This window comes from Rhamphochromis sp. 'chilingali' (genome assembly GCF_963969265.1).
Source record: "Rhamphochromis sp. 'chilingali' genome assembly, chromosome: 6".
Classification (NCBI taxonomy): domain Eukaryota; kingdom Metazoa; phylum Chordata; class Actinopteri; order Cichliformes; family Cichlidae; genus Rhamphochromis; species Rhamphochromis sp. 'chilingali'.
The window spans coordinates 35,989,493-36,013,130 of record NC_137933.1 but is presented as its reverse complement, the minus strand read 5'-3'; the positions used below and the strand labels follow the sequence as shown (position 1 = coordinate 36,013,130).

The following is a 23,638-nucleotide window of genomic DNA, read 5'->3' as shown; positions in this document are numbered from 1 at the left end:
GAGTGGCTCCGTAAGAAGCATTTGAAAGTCCTGGAGTGGCCTAGCCAGTCTCCAGACCTCAACCCCATAGAAAATCTGTGGCGGGAGTTGAAAGTCCGTGTTGCTCGGCGACAGCCCCAAAACATCACTGCTCTCGAGAAGATCTGCATGGAGGAATGGGCCAAAATACCAGCTACTGTGTGTGCAAACCTGGTAAAGACCTATAGTAAACGTTTGATCTCTGTTATTGCCAACAAAGGTTATGTTACAAAGTATTGAGTTGTATTTTTGTTATTGACCAAATACTTATTTTCCACCCTGATTTACGAATAAATTCTTTACAAATCCTACCATGTGGATTCATGGATTTTTTTTTTTCACATTCTGTCTCTCACAGTTGAAGTGTACCTCTGGTGCAAATTACTGACCTCTGTCATCATTTTAGGTGGGGGAACTTGCACAATCGGTGGCTGACTAAATACTTTTTTGCCCCACTGTACATAAAATTGAATTGAACTAATCTATGCTTTACATCACTTGCACTTTCCCACACTGACGGGCTCATTGGTGACGTCAGTGGTGTAGTCCAATAATCTTTCTATCCGACTTCTTCAGGCCAACCAGCCTCCACTCTGTGTACTTTAAATCTCATTGCCCATCTGTCATTCTCCCTTGTAACCTACCTCCTCCCCATCTATGCCTCTCCTCCATGTTACTCAGGCTCCTTCAAAGCCTCTATCTTCATAACCACCACCAGCACGTAGACTTCAGGAGGTCATGACCTAATACTATGGACTGGACTATTGGAGTCAAATCGCCAAATAGGTTAATTGAATTCTATACATGTATATCAAGAATTCCTTATTGAACTGATATTTGGATCAGATATCGGGGACAACAAGCCTAGTTGCATAGGCCTAAACCATCTGGCAACCACCGACCACTAGGGGAAAGTATGTTCTGTGACAGGTTGGCAAATGGTTGCTGGGAGTTTCTAGGTGAAATTGTTTGCAAAGAAGCATAAGGATGCAGAATCAAAAAGCTCCTTTGGAATTCTTTTGGCAACGAGCAGTTTGCCATGCTCATCAGTAGAGGCTCATGGAGGAGCTAGCATTAGCTCAAACACTTGGAAAGCCGAGAAAAAGCAGAAGGAAGAGAAGACAACAAAAAGTAATTAAAGTAAAAACGAATTCTTTAACAACTTGCAGAGCTTTACTCAACTGAACTCAGAGTGTGGACTCAGAGGTTTCATAGCACCTGTTAAACTGAGCTGCGTGACTCAGTCTAACTTAGCAGGTTTGTCATAGGAGATAGGAGTCTATCGGTGTTTGAGAAAAGTTGCAGCAGTGACAAAAAAGTGAATGCAGTTTTAGTGGCTGTCAGATTATTTCAGTCATCCATAAAGTGTGCTGATAAGCTGTGGTTGCGAAAAAATAGTAAGTGAAACAGGCTGCCAAGTTAGTCTGTTACCCTAATTGTGCTGTTGTAGTTTGCTTACTGCATTTCTCTATGCATGTTTGGAATGCAGTGTGAAATTTACTGTGCAGGGGAATCTGGAATATACGTGGATACTACCACATGACACATACCATCCATATTAATGTTGTTGTACACCCCCTGTGGGACTATAGCCACTCCCTGGTAGCAGCAGCCTAACCTATCATGGTAAAATACCCCATAACACTGCACAATCGCTTATGAATGGTTCAGAGACACGGCAGAGATCACTCCACATATGATCACCTCATCTGCCTCAGTTTATGTACACACTTCTTTGTGCTGCTTCCTTATTTTTTAGGGAGTGGCTGAGGTTATTGCCAATTGTTCACAAAGATGCTTGATGAGTGCCAACCCTATCATCAATATTATAGTAGATTTTCACTGTTTAGAGAGCTCTTTATATAAAATATTAAATTTTAAAATACCTGGAAAAAAAAGCCTGAGGACGAGCCAGTTGATCAGATTCTTGCAATGAATTATTAATGAAACACAGTAGGAGCACAGCACATTCTATCTCTCTCTATCTTTTTCTCTCTCTTTTTTTTATAAGTATGCAGATTTATTTTCTCTTCTGTTCCAGCAACTGCTCGTCCTTTTTTTTTTTTATCTGTTACACAAGTAACAGACAGAAGAGATAGAAGTTGCAGAAACATGAGCCAGTGTGTGAGGATTTAGCTCCTGTCACTTAATAATCAACATTATTCAAGGCTGTGTCATATACAGCAGTCTTCACCACAAGTGTGAAACCACAGGATTTCTGTTAATAACAAGTATGTTTGCGTGAAAGGCATCAAAAGAAAAGGCAGGTGCATATTGCAGGTAGAAATAACAAAGAAGCTTCCAGTAGACAAGCAGTTTGATGGACACACATTCTATAGGGAGGATGTATAGTCTACATTAGGGCTGTGCGATATGACCAAAATCTCATATCCCGATATAAAACATCTATCGTCCAATAACAATATAAATCACAAAAAATTTAATATTTTCTGTAAATTCTGTGAATCTCGGGTAGGTGAAGTGTTTCCAGCTGGGCGTCGTGTACCTGGAGTCGAGTGTTTTAACCGATGCATGAAACTGTACATTTTTAGACATAAGTTGTAACGGCCGCCGTTTTCTTTGTATTTATTACACGGCGTGCTGCGGGGAAAAGCCTGTTCTAACGTTTGAGTCTAAGGTTTATTTTTTAGCACCTGACGACTTTTTTTTTGCTTCTCCTCCCTCCATAATACTTTTTCACGTGATTCCATTTATTTTGAAAAGTCTCAACAGGATCTTGAGCTTTATTGTGAAAGGTTTATGTGAAAAATAAACAAGCGGACATGTGATGGTTTTACCGTCGTTGTTGCTAACAACAACCCATAAAAACAGGCGCTTGTCCGTCCGTAGTGTGGTTATATTAAATATAAGAGAAAGAGAGAACTTTAAGAAATTAATATAGCCACTACAGTGACCAACAAAACGATGAAAAAAATATTGCCGTAAACAGTTTATTTTGCGACACCACGAAACAAACGATAGCGTAAAATGAAACGATAGACGTTTTTATATCGTCATCTGATATATATCGTTATATCGAACAGCCCTAGTCTACATGTCTACATCTTTTTATGAATCTGACAGATATCCATGGCGATGCTGGCCTCCCAGAATGTTGCAGGAAATGTAGATGTGATTTCAGAAACTGAAAATGTATTGTCCGGTTTTAAAAAGCAAGATTTTGATAAAATAATCAGTTGCAGGAAATGCAATTTTACGATAACAAGAAAAACATGGCTCAGTCACAGAATCAAATAATACAGAAGCCATTCCTGTTCCAATATCCTCCCAGATAAATATCAATGAAAGGCTCTTTTCTTTCCAGATGGCATCTCATTCAATCAAGTGCTACCTTAGACCACAAGCTGGGCAGTAATTTAGTAGATTTTTATTGTTTATTTTGTGAATCAAACAAAACAGTCAAAAATCAGCTCTGTAATCATGACTCATCTCTGCATGCTTTAGAGGAATTACTTCATATTAGCCTGTGGCCAATCCATGCAAAAGAGAACAGGTCAGTATGTCAAACCTCAAATTTATGAAAATAAGGAAAATAAACATAATCACACAGTTTAACCAATATTTATTTTGCATTTTTTTGGTCTATTTTGCAATAATATAATTTTTTATTGACAACAAGACTTTTTACAGGAGCGGCTCCCATCCATCAGCATACACACAGCTCAGTGATACACGTGATAGCTGGTCTGCCTTCATTAACCATGCACGCCACATCCATGTCTTGTTTGATGGATAACTTCTTGGCACATGAGTGCATTTCTCTGAAACATCTGACCTTTATTGACACGGTCCACTTCAATATACTGAGCAATGAAGGGCTCCATCTATTCAATACATGATTGCTTTCGTGAAACGCCTGCTTAAAGAACTCTTTTTGGAATATGTGGGTAGAATTAGCATTTTGCCAAATAAATGAAATCAAGTGACCTTATATGATGAATAGAACAAACAGCATCCTATTCATCACATTCATCAAGAGCTGAAGATGAATAAAAGATTATCATTTACACCCACAATCAGTACAGGTCAATGATTTTAACCCAGACAAATTATTTAGACAAATGTCTTTTTTTTACTCTGAGAATTTGGCTGAGAATATCTAAACAAGCCTCTGTATTTGTCAGGAAAATGTATAGACATAGACATAGTTGTGAAACTTGGTTAATAAAGTCATAGTCATCCAGTGCACAGTGTGAATACAGAGGTTTAAGTTCTGTTATAATTGGTTGGCTTTGATCTCCGAACTCTGCAGGAGACTGCTTATGATCCATCCCCAGAGAAACCTGTACTGTGCGCCTCAGTCAGCTCCAAAACCTCCAGGTTCTCATCCTTTTCCAGAATTGAAGACAACACAGCTGGCAGCTCATTCTGATGTAACAGCTTTACTCTTACTTGAAGGTCAGTAACTCTGTTTTGTGGCCTGAAGCTTGTAGTCATTTCTTTCCTGACTGTCTTAGCTGGGACTCCTCCTGCAGGACTACGAAAGCCATATGTCTTCTCCTATTAATATTTTAATTTAAATTTTTCCATATCTTCAGTTTAGGATCTTGATTTCTTTTTTATTAATTAGCTATATTTACATGTATCATTATATCATTTATGTAGTAAGTTGAGTTTCATTTTAGTAATAGTATTGTTTCCGAAACTATTTTGGATTGAAAGTTCTTTTGTATATTACAGTATAATTTATCACTGATAAATTGTTGTTTCTAAAAAAAAAAAAAAAAAAAAAGGACAGCTGGAAAATTTGTTAATCATGGATGCATAAATGTGCATCCGGTTCTGATATACATTAATGCAGTTCACTAGTGTTATGTGTGGGTTCAAACACACATCTGTGTGTACAAATCTGCACTCAGAGTCGATTAGAAAAATTTCAGTAGAAATGACTGCTTGCCTGTGTCTGTCCACATATTCAAGCAAATATATAGGGGGGGGGGTCATGCTTCATCCAACCTATACAGCCACATTGACGTATCGACGCAATGAACAGCAGCGGTGGAAGACGGATGAATGTGTATATATCCATTGGCTGTGACAGCTAAATTAACTGTTGCCAACTAAACTTTTCACCACCTACAGCTTGTTAAGAGACTTCTTTGTCTGATTAAATAAGATAAGTTGGAAAGGCCAAGGTTATAGTTAAGTATATGATAAAGCAAAGGACAAAGCAAACATATACCTTAACATAGCATCTATTCCAGTTATGCTTCCCTCGCCTAAGCATGGTATTAATTATACAGTAATAAGGACTCAAAACAACATCATTGACTTTGGAGGCCACCGTTGTCAATATCATCCTTTTCAATAACAGGCCACCAGTTGATGTTACTTCTTCTCTGTGCTACTTGCTTGTGCTTTGTAGACATGCTGCAGGGATTGGTTTGCTGTCTGTATACATCCCTGAGAGAGGGTCTGTCATTCATAGCCACACTGTTTATTTTTTGACCTTTGCATTCGTTGTATCCATCTGTCCTTTGGCTGGCTTTGCAAGTGGAGCCGTGTCCTCTGAGGAAAGGCAAGGAGGAGGAGATGAAAGATTCATACAGGCACATGCGGCATGAGGAAGGTAGCAGGAGAGCTCCACCAGAGAGAGTTAATTAGGATCTCCCTTTCCCAGGCAATCACTCTGCTCTTGACATTTCATCTCACTTTTTCCCGAACAAATCTCCCTACGACTTGCAGAGACAGGCAGAGAGACAGAGAGGAAGTGCTTGACCTTGGTTAGGTGTTGTGCTGCATTGCTAGTTTTAGCTCACATCAGTCTGCCTGCCCATGATAACGTTCAACATGAAACAGTGGAATAATCCCACAGCTCTCCAAGCAACCTGTCTCTAACAGTCTGCCTCCTTTCACCTGAAAGGAAGAGCCCATTCTTTTGTCCTCCCTGGTGCAAATTCATTATTTTGTAGAAGAAGCACACATATAAATGTTCCACAGACACATTTCCGAAGGCCCATACTTTCCCTGCTGTATCAAAACCCCCAGAAAAACACATTCATACGCAAATCAGTCCCAATGGTGAGGTTAGCAAGAGTGCAGCGATACAATAAATGAACAAAACAGACCATCAACACTTAGGATTTTTTTTCTTCTCATAATAATAAAAATAGGAAACATAATCATAGCTTGGCTAAATTGAAAACCTTCAGTGTTCAGTGAGAGAGAGAGAAAGATCTGATGATCAAGCCATAACAAGAGAAAGGATTGGTCTGAGAGAGAGACACTGTGAGAGTGTGTGAGGAGGTAAAATGTGTTTATTGTCCCTGTCTCCCTGTCTGTCATTTGAAATTGGAGAAAGCAGACTGTATTATTGGACACCAGTGCCAGTCGCAGCCAATGATCTGGCTCCGTGATAGATCTGTTTAATGCTCACTTTATAGCTGGCAATCCCCTGCTGAGGATTTTTCAGAAAGCTGACAGAGTGGTGTGTAGGTAACCTGCACGCAGAGAAAGGGGAAAATTACTGTTCTGAAATTACTTTGACTCAAAGCTTTAAAGTGGCATCTCAGTCCCCTCAACCTTTTTCGACTAGGCCGAAATAGATGACAGAATTTCCTCACCTCTCAAAGGTTTCATGGTGATAGGAACAAACAAAAGTGGGAGTATTTGTGACAACACACATAATACGTATGAAACGTGACTTGCCTCTGACATCCTCACTGAGTTTTACAGCCATTCGTTGCTGTTTTTATGTAGTCTGGCATGAAGCGGTGCAAGGACTTCTTTGATTACAGTTCTGAGATGCTTGTCACATGACCCGAGGGGTCATGAAGTCAGTGGTGGGCATTCAGCAGGACCTTGGCAGAGGCATTACCAATTTGTTCATTAGACCTTTATATGGGTGTAGGTCAGTGGGGCTCTGACAGGTGTTGTTGAGATGAACGACTTGGTTGTAAACTCGCACACATTTCGATCTTCACTCGTCAGTGAGGGCAAACGCTTCCAATAGAAACAGTAGTCATGGAAATGAGGGTTACTAACCCTGCCATGCTTAATTCATAAATCAGCTTCTGTGACCGCTAATGAAGCCAGTGTTTAGCGGAAGAGTTTTTCCATCCAAGTGTTGTTTTTTTGACACAAGAAATAATATCAGTGGAATAATTTTCCAGTCCTTTGTCAGATGTCTGACAGCTCTGAAGTGAAGTCCTTAATGATTTGTATAATTGTAATCATCTTTCTTTTTTCCATTTTCCATTGTCTTAGGAACTCCACTGTCAGAATAATTTCATTTTAAACATTTAAATAATTCTCTTACTACGAACACAACCCAAAGAAATACATTGCAGTTCACATTGTACTTCACTAGAACTCCAAGTTAAAAGTCAAGTCTTCCAGTTAGACCATGTCAAGTCTTCATGTAGCCTTATATTTAACAATTGTATGGTAATTTATGGTAATAACAGTTGCCTCTAGATTAAAGAATGTCACGGCTTTAAAGTGTTTTTTAAAATTAGCTAAAACAGAGTCAGCTTGGACATTTTAAAACTGTTTTTCAGTGCTACAGTTGAGTGCTTAATTATCCCTAATTTCCTCTGTCAAATTGTCTTCATCTGCAGATGGGGAATGTTTGTCAAAAGGAAGTACTAAAACACATTCAGAGCCAACTGAAGCCGTGCAGCAAAATGATTGCAACTAGTACGTTGAATTATAAATAGCAGCTGCTTTCAATTTGCTGAAATTAATATTTTGAAAGAATGTATTTGGGGAATACAGTTATTTGCTTCCTTGCTGAATGCTTAATGAGGAACTGATGCCACACTCATGTTTGCAGAGTAAACATGAAGTTACACCAGCAGCCATTTAACTTAGCTTAGCACTGGGGGGAAAGGCTAGAAACAGCTTTACTAAAGCATAAAAAAACAGGTTTACAGCTGCTTTCTTTCTTTCTTTGACTGGATCTGACCCGAGATTTAGTCCTGTGCACTTAAGAATTCATCCTATTACTTTTATGAGCAATCATAAATAAGCACTGGAGACTCAGTTCCACTGGCTTTAAAGGCAAGTCCTAAAAATTACATTGTGCACAAATGACTCATGAAATCAGTTAAAGAGACTGATGATACAGTAAAGAAAAATTCTTGTTACTTTACAATAATTAAAATAAAAATAAATCAAAATAAATGATCAAACTAAAATTTTGGCTAGGGAACTGTGTGGCAGCGCACCTAAATAAGATCATGTCTTAGAGGTACACACTGTCATTTCCTGTTATTTTCTGATTTCTCCAGTTTAAAACATTATCCTCGTGTGCACAGTAACTAGTGTTTTCACTGTGCTGGAAGTCTATAGCTCTATCTGTTTGGAGATATTCATATGGATCCTGCTGCTATATGAGGCTACAGTGAAGAAACATCTGAATATTAATCCAGACAAATGATCTGTGACACTATATTACCTATAATTTTCAACTAGTTGTCTCTGCTCCATCCACAGCAGGTCTGTGCTCTATGTTTGGGGCCTGCCCCACAGTTTGAGAACCACTGGTGTACACATATCGCGTATTGTTATTTCGGTAAGCTCTGTGTATCTTCGTTGTGTAAACACTGGAGCTGAAATGTGGAAAAAGCCTGATACTCAGACTTTGTCCAGTCTGCAAAGAAAGGCTGGTTAACATATAAAAGGAGGGACTTTGAAGCTGAGACATAGCCTGAGAGCTGGTGTCTTAAGCGTGACAGTTTGCAACCCTGGTATAAACATTTTCCTTTTTTCATATTCTGTACACAGTTCAGTTCTGTTTACTTTAGCTCAAGGGCTTTAAAGTCACTGAAACCGAGTATGTGGTACAGACCCTGTGGAAGCTCCTCTGAGACCAACTTAGCTTGGTGTGCTTGCTGATTCAGGGTCATGCACCTTTGTGTGTCTGGCAGAAACACAATGAAATATGAGTTAAAGTTTGTCAGAATCCAAAGAACTTATTGTGCTATGCCCATCTTTTGAAGTCTTCTGTATTTTGTGTTTTATTGTCAGTGAAGTGTAAACTCAATAAAAGTAATGAACAGCAAGTTTATCTCTGCATCACTGAAGTAACAATTTTCATTTGATGTACTGTCTATCTTACTCTTATCTAAAGTGACTGAGTGGGAGAACACATCAAGTGCATTACTGTAATAATCGGGGACTTAATGTTGTAATATTCCATTAAAGTTGGGCACTTTGGCCTGTTAGAAATCCTGCACAGAAGAACGTTCCAGGAAAATTGAAGGGGGAAAATGAGTGAAGCATCAAGAAAGGTTAAGAAAGGATTATTTTACCATATAAGAGGACATTAGAGTAAGTACGGGACCAGGGGAAGCAAGTGACTGGAGCGCATACTGTGAAGATGATTTCATACAAGCAAAAAAAGTGTTTGCAACCAAAAGTTAATAATCAGGTCATGCAAGGCAAACATAAGACGCAGTTCTGTCATGTTGAAAGAGAGAAAATATGATAAGTATGTTTAACAGGAGCACAGAGGTTCAGCTTAAAGTTATGATTATGACACAATGAAAACGTTTTTAGTATAAAATCCCTTAATTAAAGATCCCATTCTTTTTCGTGGGACTTTCTCACCATTTATTTAGTCTATAGATTTAGCCGCTCTTTCATCACCACACAATGGATGATTTTCAGCTATAAAACACAGATCTTGATAAGGCGTCAAACGTTTGTCCAGAGACATTTCAAACAATCCCCATCTTGAAAGAGACAAATTATCAGCTAGCCTGCAATTAAATTGGATGTCATTTGTAGTGAAAAAGAACTCAAAGAGAAATAAGTGACACATTATAAAACTATCTAATTGTCTCGGTTCATTGCACGTTTTTGTTTTTTTTTCTATTCTCGCTGATTTATGTCTTTCCCTGCAGTACTTAGCATGTCTGTCAGCGGCCATAGGTTCTGACAGAGTGTCCTCGAGCAAAACAAAACCTGTTTATCTTGGAGCCCACTCTTCCTTAAATTATACTTTGTCTGTTGAATTCCTTGAATATAACTACAATCCTGTCCTCTGAATCAACAAATATTTCCCCATCCTTTCTTTAATGTGAATCTTATCTGGTACATGACCACTGATCCAAAAAATTTGGCTTATTCTTTCTTAGCGTAAGCATGTACTGGATTCGTATACAGTACATGCAGATTTAAAAACAACCCAGATCAGATTGTAAAGGTTTAGAAAATAATCCACCTCATTTTTTTCTTTTTGACGTGGGACAAGCTGTTATTTTGGTTGTCTGTTACAGGGTTTGTGTCATTAAGCTGGACAAAAGACTCTTGCTTTGTTTTAATTGAACATAGGTTTATTTTGGGAACACTGATTCATTGTTCATTTGTCTGCATCACTTGGTAGATATTCATTAACACAAAAGAGACATGCATCAGCCTGTTCTAGTGCGAGTCATCTGACGGCATTTGTTTCGGTTTACTTTGTTTTATGGATCTGGATGTTTCTCACTGCTGCCCACTATGTAGGACAGGTGCTATTCCACCGTTTTTTAAATTTAAATCCTACAGTGTACAGTTCACCTTTGCTAAACTCTAGGGTATAGCGGCATATTGGAAAAATACAAGTATTTTAATTTGTTAAACCATTTATGCATCTAAAAAAGAACATGGCAACAGAGATAGATTTGCAAAGATCCAGTGAACAACCCAGAACACTTTAATGTTCTTTGGGAAGACAAAAGTAAAGTGGCCATAATACATTGCATTACATTTACCAAACGTAGCATATCAGGACCTCATGGGCTTTAGGCGTCTTTTGGAGCTATAGGACCTAGCAATGTTGCAGTCTCTGAGCCATCCACAAACTTCTCTGTATACCTTAGTATTCTAGCGTCAAATGTAAGACCATCTGTGCAACAGCTTGGCCCAAATTGGGTCATGGAACAGAACAATGCTCCCAATCACACCAGTAAGTCTACAACAAAATTACTGAAAAAGAATCAAGGCAATGGCTGACTCGTGGGATGTGCTCTTATACAAGTCACAATTTTCTTTTGATTTTTTTACAAGATGATAATTGCAGAGCACTGTCTGTTTTATACCTCATGAGTTTGTCATGATTTCCAAATGTCTAAACTTAAGTCAGAGATAATCTTATTCTCCCTCTCACACAGACAAAAAGCTTCCTCTAACTTTAGGTAATTTCAGGTAATTTGGTATTATACCACGCCCTAATGATTACTGATGTATATTATCATTGAATGAAATGTGCTTAGTGTGCTTGAAATTGAATTGGGAGGCGCACATTGGTTTTGACGCTGCAGGGCAAATACCGAGAGTCATTAGACGCGCTTCTGAGATAAAAACGTAAACTCTCTCGTTGTAGATTCAGCTCCCTCTGGCAGATAGTGCCTTATTAGGAAAATATTGTCTGACTTGTTTGTTCGCTCCAGTGTACAATTATCTCCACAAATATAACATACTAAAGACACAACAGTGAGAATAGCTTCAAGTCAGAGAATTTTAAGAGGTTGCGTGAACTTCCTATACTTGTAACATCGGTAATCCAGAAACAAGAATTCAGTCATTCATAAACCATGTCAGGTCAGTGAGACAGACACATTTGACAACAGTTACCCATTTTACCATGCATTTTATTTTAGAAGTTACAGACATATAAAGCCAGAATACATAAATATTGCAGGAGCTGAAAATAAGAGCAAGTTTTATCACTTTTTTCTGAATAGATTGCTGCCTTACGCTCTGCTGTCCTAGTTAACAGACCTGCAGGACATTTTTCCTAGAGGCCAAAGGGTCAGTAGCGTTTCCTCATGGAAATTCAATCTATAGATTGAACCACCATAAACACATAGAAACGTGGTGACAAACAGACAAAAAAGAAAAACAAAATAACCACAAAGCAATACACAAAATGGTCACAAGGAAGTACAAAGAGAAAAAAGATTAATAAAGATTTAGATTTGTAGTACCCCAAAAAGTTGATTCTGTTCATCTGGACATAGCGAAACACTACCCTCAGATGGCATTTCCTGGTTGATTGAGCATGCATCAAGACAGATCTGTTGTAGATTTTATTTTCTGAGGAGAGATTTTGTATTTAAAACCAGAGCTGATGAGAGCAGTGACATTAAATGGAAACCTTAAAGTTATTGCATGTAGGTACAAAATGTTGACCTGGAAGTTAAACCATAAACCATAAAAGCTGAAGTCTAGTTTGACAGAATTTTGCATTTCAAGTACACCCTTTATGTGTGCACCTAATCTCACATACAGCCTCAGATGCCAGGCCCATTGGTCATTTAAAAGTATTATTTAAAATCATTAAACGACATTGGTCATTTAACAAAATTATTCATTAACTTAACAAATCCATGGTGTAATGGTTTAAGCATTCACACAACATAAATTGAAAGATCAGTGGTTTGTTCCTGGGAGGAGACAAAGATCCGTCAGGAATCCAATGTAAAAAAAACACACCTGCCAAATCAAAACATGCAGAGCTACCCACTGTGGTGACCCCTTGTGAATAATGAAGCAGCCAAAAGCAGCTTTTAACAAAGATACTGTACAACAATTAAAACACGGCATCAATGGAGAACCGTGTTAAAACAGATAAAAGCATAAATATCAAAAGAATATCAACTGAAGGCCTGATTAAACAAAATGTTTTTGTTTTTTAAAAGACTCCACTGAGCTGGAGCGGTAAACTGTTCCAGAGCTTTGGTGCCACAGACTTACAGACCCTGTCGCCCCCTAGTCTTTATGAGGGGCTACTAATAGATTTTGAGCTTGTGAGCGAAGACAGAGAACAGCAGTGTGCTTAATAAAAAGTTGGGATAAATATTCTGGAGCTTGTCCATTTAGTGCTCTGTATGCAGGAATGAGAATTTAAAAACGAATTCTAAAATCAACTGGATGCCAATGTAAAGAGATAAAATAGGGTAATGTGAGCCCACTTACTAGAGTGTGTTAGAAGTGTGGCTCTCGGTAGGGGCCGTGCTAACACCTGCTGCTCTCTGGCAGCAGCACCATGCTCTCCCGTGTTTTAAATGCACCTTAGAACAACACGCAGCAACACTACACATGAGCGAGAGGAGGGAGGTTTGGGGTCTTCACACACCCCTGTTCTCTGCTGGCCATCGGGGCGGGGGGTGGCTGGGTGGAGGTGTTGGCCGTCCGATTGGGATCTGGGATGCGGGGCCTCCCTGCTGCTGCGGAGCCTGGGGCGGTCTGCTTGCCTCCACCCCGAGGGAAAGGGTAACATCTCCTGGGTCTAGGTGCCGTTTCCCCCTCCAGGGGCGAGGGTACCTGGACCTGGGGTATAGAGTTTGTTTGGGAGTGTGATTGTGTGTCTTTCTCACTGTCCCTCTTCCCTTCTGTCTTTCTTTCTCCCTTTCCTATCCCTCAGTCATGTCTGTCCCGTCTGTAACAACTGAAAATAAAATAAAATAAATAATAACAACAAAGGTCGATCAAATGGACCAATACGGCAAGGCCGTGATGATCCATTTGGCAAAGTAAATCCATTGGGTATCCTTGTTGTTCTTCAGACAACAATTCTGACGGCTAAAGAACCAAATGGGACAGGCAAAAAAAAAAAAAGAAGTGTGGCTGCAAAATGTTGTACAGAAAGACTGTCGTTTGTGTCTTTTAACAGAACTCTTATGAATAAGAATTAAATAAGTTTAAAAAAAACATCTGGAGCTGATAGAGGTCGCAGTTAAAGCCCATTTTACAAGGGCAACTGTCAGCCCCTGTCAATCTGCCTCCATATCACAGACTTTGCAAATGCAGGTTGAAAAGAGACCCAGGCAGCAGTGGGCTTATGTGCTCGAAGGAACTGCAGTGACAGAGACCCAAGTGTCGAGTGCCACCGAACGTTGACTGAGTAAGATACCCCAAGTGATCAATAGGCAAAGGCAACTGTTAATGATCCTTCCACAGGTTCCTCCCTCGATGTCAAGTTCACGTCTTTGTCTGAGGCTGTGTGTGTGTGTGTGTGTGTGTGTGTGTGTGTGTGTGTGTGTGTGTGTGTGTGTGTATTACTTCCTGTTTTATTTTGCAGTCTCCTGTCTGGTTTGTGATGCTCAGTTTTGCTTCCCCTGTCTCGTTAGTTATGATGTAGTTTAGCACGTGTCTTCACTTTCCTTAATCACCCTCTTGTGTATATATTGTCTGCATCTCCTCTGTCTGTTGTTGGTTCTCCTTCATTGTGGGTGTTGTTTCCATCTGTCTGTCATTTCAGCTTGTTGTCAACTCTGTAGTCAGTCGGCCAATTAATTCTGTCCTCTGTTATAGTTTTGCTTTTGTTTTTCTTGCATTTTTTTTTGCCAGCAATAAAGCTGTGATATTTGGTTTTATTTATCTGTTGAGTCCTTCATTCTACTCCCTGCCCGCCACTTGCCCCGCTTCACATGACACGTTCTAGCAACAAAATCCTTATTCACCTTCATCATGTTATTCATTAAAACACAGACACATGTATCTCACAGTCATTATTTAATTTTTATTGTATGTGTACAACTGCAGTGGGGAAGAGCCATTTGTTCAGGCTTAGTGCAAACTGTATGCATAAACATGGCAAATAAAAATGCATAAATTCTGTGTGCATGTATATGTACAAGAAATTTCTCTTAGAAACACTGTTTAATAAGAATCTCAATAAAACAAAGCACATAGTCGTATGTTTATAAATACAAATAACCTTTACTGCTACTTTCCAGCCAGCTAGCTTTTTCATTTACTTTGGCAGAGCTGATAAGGCTTTGTGCTTGTTGCAGCTCATCCAACTACTGATTTTAAGCATGTAATTTAATCCTGGGGTTTGCCAGTAATTGATCTGAGGGGCACACAAAATGTCAAAAAGCAGAAGTAAACTGCTTTCAGCTTTCAGCATTGTTGAATATTATGCAAAGAAAGGTTGATTAGGAAGTGTATGGAAAGAGGTAACTGTCAATACATTTGAATGTATTCATACTGGAGCATTTGAATCACATATAATATACATTTAATTTATTTTTACCATCCAATCCAGTTTTGTGGGTTTGTGTTTCCTCTCAATACTGGAAAATGTTATTTTCTTTTTGTTATCATCTGTGTCTTTTCTTTTAACTTACCAGCCAGCAACCTTACCAGCCCGTTCTCACTCCCGAGGCGTAACATGCCAACGTTTTGTCACGTCCCGCGGCGTTCCTGAGGAACGTGAAAGGAGACCTTCGGCGTTCTTATGGTACGCGGCGGGTTATGGCTGAAATCCAGTGCAATGATGCTCCCGCGGTAATAGACGTTGCAGCCCTGTATTCCAGCCCTAAACCTAACCTTATCCCTAGCCCTAACCATAACCTTTTTCCTGATCTTAACCAGGACTTTAATGATGTTAAATAGCGTGTTTCTAAGTGATTTGAAGAAAAAGAGAAAACATGTGTAGATTGAGTCCATACGGTTGTCATATTTCCTCATTTTTCCGAGGTCGTCATTTAGGAACGTGGTGGGATTGGTTCAGATCTCTAGATTCATGTATGTCCAAATTCCTTTGGAAAAATAAACCCCCACGTATAAGCTTAAAAACACTACAAAAGACTAGAACTGCCTAACTTTCAGCACTACTTCTTAGCCAACAGGCTTCAGTTTATCTCAGGATGGCTAAAACATACCCTCTTAGATGAACCTTGGCTAGATGTAGAACAAGCACTCTGCAATAATCTAGAGATCTCAGACCTACCATTTATCAGCTCAAACATCCAACGACATGAATGCTTTAAAAGCATCAACATCAGCTCTTCTCTGACAGCATGGTGAGAGTTTCTAAAATTGATGGCGTCTTCATTAATCCCATGCAAACGTACACCTATCTGGAACAACCCTGACATATTACAAAACAATAATATGATAAACTTTTCAGATTGGAGTGGTAAAGGAATCAAATATTTAGAACATATACTAGAAGGAACAGAATTTATTTCATTTGACGGACTAGTTACAAAACATGGGATCAACAAGAAAAGATTTTTAGAATATCAACAAATTAAATCCATAGTAAAAAAGAAATTTAAACCGGGTCAAGTTGAACTACAAACACCACCAAGTGTGGTTCAATTTCTTACTCTTAAAACCCCCAAATTACTATCCAAAATATACAGAATGCTTTCTAAAACAGATGAATCAATATCACTTCCTATTGCAAAATGGGAAGCGGATTTATCAGTTAACTTAGACCTAAACTTCTGGTCTCAGATTTGCTTAAAAACCTTTCATCTAATTAGAAATCCCAGTCTTCAATTAATTCAATACAAAATATTCCATGGAGTGCACTATACAGGTCATCGGATGTTCAAGATGGGCTTTACGTCTACCAACAACTGCTCACACTGCCAAACCAATTCACCGGACAATTATATCCACGCTCTTTGGTTCTGTCCACCAGTTCAGAAGTTTTGGCGCGAGATATGTGAAGACTTATCGAAGTGTCTGAAATGTAACATTCCAACTTCCCCCTTAGTGTGTTTGTTGGGCAGCTTAGATAATGTCACTTCAGAAAAGAATATAGCCCATATGGTTTTCACTGCCCTATGCATAGCCAAGAAAACAGTCCTCATGAACTGGAAAAATAAAAATAATCTTAATTCTAACCAATATAGAAATGATCTATTAGATTACATTGGTGTGGGGGTAGGGACAGGCTTAGGGCGTCGGGGGGTTCCCCGGAGGCATCTTCCTTGGGGGGCTCAACCCGGGGTAGCGGTCATGTCCGGTTAGGGGCTCTGTTGGCTCTCAGGTGACTGTTTCCTCGCGGCTGCGTGCAGCGGGGCTAGGGGAGGGTCTGTGCTGACGGACGTGGGTTACTGACCTGGTAGCCTGGCTGCCCCTGGGTGGGTCCGGGATGGGCGTGAGGTTCTGGGGGCGCTCCGTCTCTGGGCTGGGACCCGGACCGGGCCTCGGGGTCTTGGGTCCTGGTTGGTGTGTTGCCGGGGTTGTGGGCGGGTGGGTGCATGGGGGCCTAGCCCTGGAGCAGGGTGCCGCCGGTGCATCGAGCCACCTGGGGGGCTCTTCAACTGGTGGGGGAGATTGTCACATCTTGCAGGAGCTTTCCTCTCCTCAGGAGCTCCCTCTGCAGGAGGGGGAGATACAGGAGAGGTGGAGGAAGATCTCAGCCTGGGTGTTTATTGTCTTATGTAGTCTGGAAGATGAGTGGATGGTGGGGTGGGTGCAGTTTTCTCTGTGGTGGGGTTGGGTGGACTGTCCCGGGCTCTGTGGGGCCGGGAGGCGCTGCTGCACTGGTCCCCGGTCTGGATGGGCCTGGGCCCCCTTTCCCTGGCGGGTCGCGGAGTATGGGGGTGCCTACTGGGGTCAGCGGGGGAGCTCTTCCCTCCCCATCTCCAGCTGCCTCCCTCTTCCCGCTCCACCACAACCACCCACACATGCAGGACCTTGGAGTAGGGGTATGTCACCAGGGTGCAGAGGAGGCTACCCCCCCCCCCCCCCCCGTCCCCTTCTGGCTGCCTCTGCCTCAATTTTATCCCACAACTTAGACATTCACATTACTCACACTCTCATTACACATACATATAGGATCTTGGGGGTGGGCACAATACACGGAATCCAAAGTACCATCAGGGTGTACACCTCACCCCTGGCGTCGTTGCCCACCTCTCAATTTTAAATACACGTAGACATTGAGGGCTAGCAGGAGGGACCATGCGCTTACCTGCTGCTCTCTGGCAGGTAGCTCCATGCCCTCCTGGGTTTTAAATGCACCTTAGAACACACATGCATCAACATTACAATGAGCGGGTGGAGTGAGGTTTGGAGTCTTCTCTCACCCCCATTCTCTGCGACCTGCTGGAGCGGGGGGGCTAGGAGGAGGAGTTGGCCGTCCGACTGCGGTCTGGAGTGTGGGGCCTTCCTGCTGCTGCGGAGTCGGGGCGGTCTGCCTCCCCCCACCGCAGGGAAAAGGGTAACACCACCTGGGTCTGGGTGCAGTTCCCCCCTCCAGGGGCAAGGGTACCTAGACCCGGTTTGTAGAGTACGCTTGGGGAGTGTGATCGTGTGTACAGCGTCTCTTTATGTCTGTCTCCACGTTGGTTGAGTGTGGAGTAAGTGCATATGAGAGCATGAGGGTGGGAATGGATGTTTGTGTCTGTGTGTGCCTGTATGTCTGTGTCTATATGTCAGGTTGGGTGTCAGGCGCCACCTCTCTTGGGACCTCTCAGGCCCTCCAAGGTTTGGAGGCCTATCTCCCCCTACCACCACTTCCCCTGCCAGTGGTGGACTCCCTCAGACATCGGTGCGTTGGTGGTTCTTTGTGTCCGGGGATGGGCGTCCAGGTACACACCGGCTCACTCCTTGGCGGCCGCTTATCGGGGCCTGGAGCCTGGGGCTCGCTCGGGCCACTTCGGAGGTGGGGTGCCCCCGGCCTCTCGGCCTGGGGCTCGGTCACTCAGGCACGGCTGGCTGCCGGCGGAGCTCACGGGCGCGTCACTGCAACTCCCCCTGGCTTCTGCTCCGCAGCTGCTGAGTGAGCCCTCATCTGGGACTCTCCTCAGCTCTTTCTGGGACAGTGGCGCGGCTGCCCCTCTGTTGGTCTTCCTTGGTCTCTTGTGTTCTGGGGGCCTCTGGATGTCTGGAGTTTTGATCTCCTCCATACCTGCTTCATGCCCTGGAGGACGGGGCTGTGGCCCCCCCACACCCTCTAGCAGATTATTACATGAAGGAACCTTTTAAAAAACAAAAAACAAGCGCGTCCATGCTCACAGGTGTACACACGGGTGATCACACCCACAAACTACACCCTTTTTGGCTCCTACCTCAAAGCACACTGTGTTCTGTTGATCTTATGTGCTGCACAATAATGTTTAATATTTAGTATTTACTGTCATATTCCCATATATCATTGTGATGTTGTTTATTCTATTACTCTTGTTCTCTTCTGCTTGTTTTCTTTTTTCTTTCTCAGCAGGTGATCCAGGTGATTGATATATGCATTTTTTTTATTTTTTTTTTTCTGCTCATTCTGTTGGTTTTTGTTTATTGCCCTTCTCCCCCGTCCCTCTTCTCAGCTGCTTCTCTTTCCCTCTTTCTTTCTCCCCTTCTTTCCCCCAGTCAAGTCTGTCCCGTATTCAGTAAGTGAAGAAAAAAAAAAAAAAAAAAAAGGAACGTGGTGGGTAGCCGAAAAGGTAACATGTTGACGATTTGGCACCTAGCGCAAAATGTTACGCTTTAGGAGTGAGAACATGTTGACCTTACATATGTACACGTCATGGTAAAGTTGGTGTGCAAGGCTGTGTAGGTACATCTGGTTTAAAGAAACACAATTGTCAACCAGATGTAGACGTACAGTAAATGAGTGGTGCTCAAAGAGGTTTTAATTTAGTGTAGCTGAGCATACTGTGGAGCATTGCAAGGAGATGGATGTTTTTCCACATTACAAGATGCATACAGATAATGGATGCAATATAGAAAAGTTACATTGTTATTTTTTTACCCATATTTATGCATATTAAATGTGGGGATTTTAAAAGCCTTACTCTGTGTCTTTCGTTGACATGTTGTCACACTGTGCTATCCAGTATCACATATTAACTTAAGCATATTTAAATGTTGGTCAAACAAAGGCAATATTGTGACTGAGGAAGATCTAAAACATGTTAATGCCTGACTGTCACAGTAATGTCTTTCATGTGTTATTTAATTGAATGTCATTCAGGATTTTGCAAAAACATTAATTTCACTGATATACTGTTTGTCCCTCACAGCCGCCTTATTGTCAGATTTCCCGTCAACTTTACACAACAACAAATATTAAAAAAGGGCTTCATTTAATTGAGTGGGATGTCTATGTTTGTGCACGTGACAAGCAAGGGTAATTTCATTAACACATAGTCAGGATCAGACGGTAGAACGTTCTGAGTTCTTCTACACATCTGAAAGGTTAGCCGCTGCACACAGTGTACTGATGGAATTGTTTGTAATAAGCTCAGCTTCATCAGAACTGTCAGTGCATTTTTATTAAGATAAGGTTATCATTATGCATACAATTAAATTTCAGAGTTGGAACATCAACTTCTGAAGGTAAATTTTCTGACAGCTCAAATAAACTTACCGGTCACTTTATTACTGTTGGTGCTAGTTCTGGGTTGGAGCCCAGTTTCCTTTTAAAACTGCCTTAATTCTTTGTGGCACAGATTCAACAAGGTGTTGGAAACATTTGTGTGTGATTTGGTCCATATTGACATCATTGACATGACCATGTCGGTCAGCAACAACACTGATTTAGGTTGAGGCATTTAAATGGCATTTAATATCCCGACATTTTTACAGTCTTCTGCTGTGCTGTTTTGAGGAGTCTGGTATGAGTTATAGTTTCCTGTTCTTAGTTGACATGGGTGGCACCTTTTGCTTAATCCCATATGTTTTAAGGTTCTATGTGTTGTCCATCGAGAGGTGCTCCTCCTCATATAATGAGCAGTTTTTTGAGTTACTGTTGCTGTCCTGTCAGCTTGAAACATTCTCCTATGACAAAGTATTTGGGTTACCCTTTGCATGGATATGGAACTGCTGTTATAAGTATCCTAAGGTAATAATAGAGCCTAGGTGTATTTTTCTTAATTTGACTGCCTATGGGTTATTTCAGTCTTTTTTAGGCTGACTTGTTTATTTTAGTGTTTATTTTATATTTTTCTTTGTTTATGCCCTCTACTCCCATATGTGCCATCTAGAAGACTAAGATTGCCCAAACAACTGCATTAGTCATCTCTGATAATTGGTTACCCAAAATAGCCACAGAAACAAAGAGTGCACTGCTCTCAGTGTGTGTGTGTGTGTCTGTGTGTGTGCGTAGGTTCAGCAGCAAGCCAAACTCCATTCAAAAGAACACACTGCATCGCCACTCTGAATCAGAGTGAAACTAAAACCTAAAAACAAAATAATACAATAAGTAAGGTGCTTAATACAATGATATAGTACTGCTCCACGTGTATCTGTTTGAGAATGCTTAAGATGTATTGTCTCTACTAATGTTAAAGCAAAGAGAAGAGAAGCTACAATATGTCAAATATAAAAATACAGTTATCAAAGCTCCTTTAAATGTCCTTATTTACTTTACAGCAGGTCAAGAGGAGCAATAAAAGACAAGGATATGTTTATATAATAGGCCATCTTATATATACACAACATGTGGTTACATACAGAACACAAACCTACCAACCTGTTACTAAAATCTGGTTCTCTACCCTTAAGTTAACAAGTTCTTACAGACGATCATTCAAAGGCATAATCAAGAAAGAGGTTTGCAGAAGATAATTACAGGAACCCTTCAGCACATGTGCACCTGCTTATCCCAGCTAACATGGCTAACTTCCTGTTCTGGGTCAAAGTGTATGCCACATTAACAACAATTTGTTAAACCCAGGGCAGAACAAAGAGGTTTAATTGCAGCAATCGGGCTGCAGCAAACAACACGCTGGCGATCACAGTTTGAGAGCAACAAGCCGAGTCCCATTAGGTTTCCCAGAAAAATAAACACTTGGTTTTTTACAGCCATGTGGAAGGTGTACAGAAATTCTGTGTGTAAAATTAGCGTAGATTTTACTTGTTCCGGACAGACATGGCATCTTTACTCTATCATAACATTTTTTTTATGCATAACACCTGCCAAATGATTTGTGATACACTAAAAATGTAAAGCTCAGCACACAGAGAAATTCATTTTTAATTCCATTAATCAGTTAAAGCAGTTTGAGTTTGTGACCTAGTATGTAAGACACTGTATGGAGTCTGAGCTGCTACAGTCATGTTTACCTGTCATCATAAGAGGAGGGGGTGGGAACTGGAGGCCATTTTTGTTCTGTTTTTCAGGTAGCTAAAGGAAATAAGATAAAATTCTGCACAATGATCACAACTTTTGTTTCAACCAGTTTTAAATCATCAGCCAAGTTGTAATGACTAAAAAAATTTACTACAGTATCTAGTATAGTAAGTGCCCTATATAGATAAAACATACCAAATTGTCCAATTTAGATGCCCACTAGGACACCTTCATTCAGGCCTGAGTGTTGTTTAGGTAACTAGCTTTTTACTTGCTCTTACACAACCAAGGTCACAGGGCTTAGTCAGTCCTATCTACATGTGCTTGTTGAATTTTGAAAGATTCCTGCAGATATCCTGTTTAGGCTGTCAGATTTGGTACTCATGATTCATTTCCTCTGTGTACAGTTAAACCGAGAATGTTATCTGCACTCCTACGTGGTAAAGGTAGGCATGAGTATTCTTTCATTTATATTTATATTTGCTGAAAGTACTGAGTTTGTCCATTACTTTTGTCAAGAATTAAATGATTTTATAACTGATTTCCATTTAAATTTGGTGCCAAAATTATTGGTTCCCTTGATGATAGATTCCATAGAGTTTGGTGATTTTTTTTTTAATACCAGCGTACTGAGACTGAAATTTAAGGTTTGTGCAGTGAAATTCTGAAATTCACACTTGGTTGCTTTAGACCAGCAAACTGCCAAAACGACTGCTTTTATTGGTGGTAAGACTTTCTGATGATCATTTAATCAAGTGCATTTTATGGGCAGAACCTGGATGTTCCTTACCCTATTAATTCCTATGGAAGAAGTAGATCATTCTTCACAGGACCATATATAGTCATGTGAAAAATATGTTCTTAAAACCTGTAGTGGAATCAAATAAGAAACAGTTTGATTTTCATTTCATTGATTTTTAATCCACCGTTACTTTAGCTGGATTAGTACCTGAGGTGTCAATTTAAAGGGCCATCAGATACTCTAGGAGTTATCACAGCAGTAAATTATATGTATTGTGAGAGGTTTAACTAAAATATCTGATTCATTTTGCAAAATGGTCTACTGGGAATTTTTGCTTGCATGTATATACACTCAACAAAAATATAAACGCAACACCTTTGTTACTGCTCCCATTCCCCATGGGATGGACGTAGAGACCTAAAATTCATTCCAGATACACAATATAACCATCCCTCCCAAACAGTGGTCACAAATCAGTCCAAATGTGTGGTAGTGGGCACATCTGCCATATTGAGATAATCCATCCCACCTCACAGGTGTGCCACATCAGGATGCTGATCTGACATCATGAGTAGTGCACAGGTGTACCTCAGACTGCCCACAACAAAAGGCCACCCTGGAATGTGCAGTTTTGTCTCACAGCAAAATGCCACAGATGCCACAAGCAATGAGGGAACGTGCAATTGGCATGCTGACAGCAGGAATGTCAACCAGATCTGTCGCCCGTGCATTGAATGTTCATTTCTCAACCATAAGCCGTCTCCACAGGCGTTTCAGAGAATATGGCACCACATCCAACCGGCCTCACAACCGCAGACCTCGTGTAACCACACCAGCCCAGGACCTCCACATCCAGCAGGTTCACCTCCAAGATCGTCTGAGACCAGCCACCCAGACAGCTGCTGGAACAATTGGTTTGCACAACCAAACAATTTCTGCACAAACTGTCAGAAACCGTCTCAGGGACGCTCAACTGCATGCCCGTCGTCCTCATCGGGGTCTTGACCTGACTCCAGCTCGTCGCCGTAACAGACTTGTGTGGGCAAATGCTCACATTCAATGGCGTCTGGCACGTTGGAGAGGTGTGCGCTTCACGGATGAATCATGGT

General features: G+C 40.9%; 1 long non-coding RNA gene across 1 annotated transcript in view; it reads left to right on the top strand.

Moving 5' to 3' along the window:
- The window catches only part of LOC308398244, a 178,868-nt gene that overhangs the window by 23,811 nt on the left and 131,419 nt on the right, over positions 1–23,638 (top strand). The window contains exon 3 of the long non-coding RNA XR_013971907.1: positions 4,292–4,437. This is a non-coding gene — a long non-coding RNA (uncharacterized lncRNA). The remainder of the gene's footprint in view (positions 1–4,291; positions 4,438–23,638) is intronic.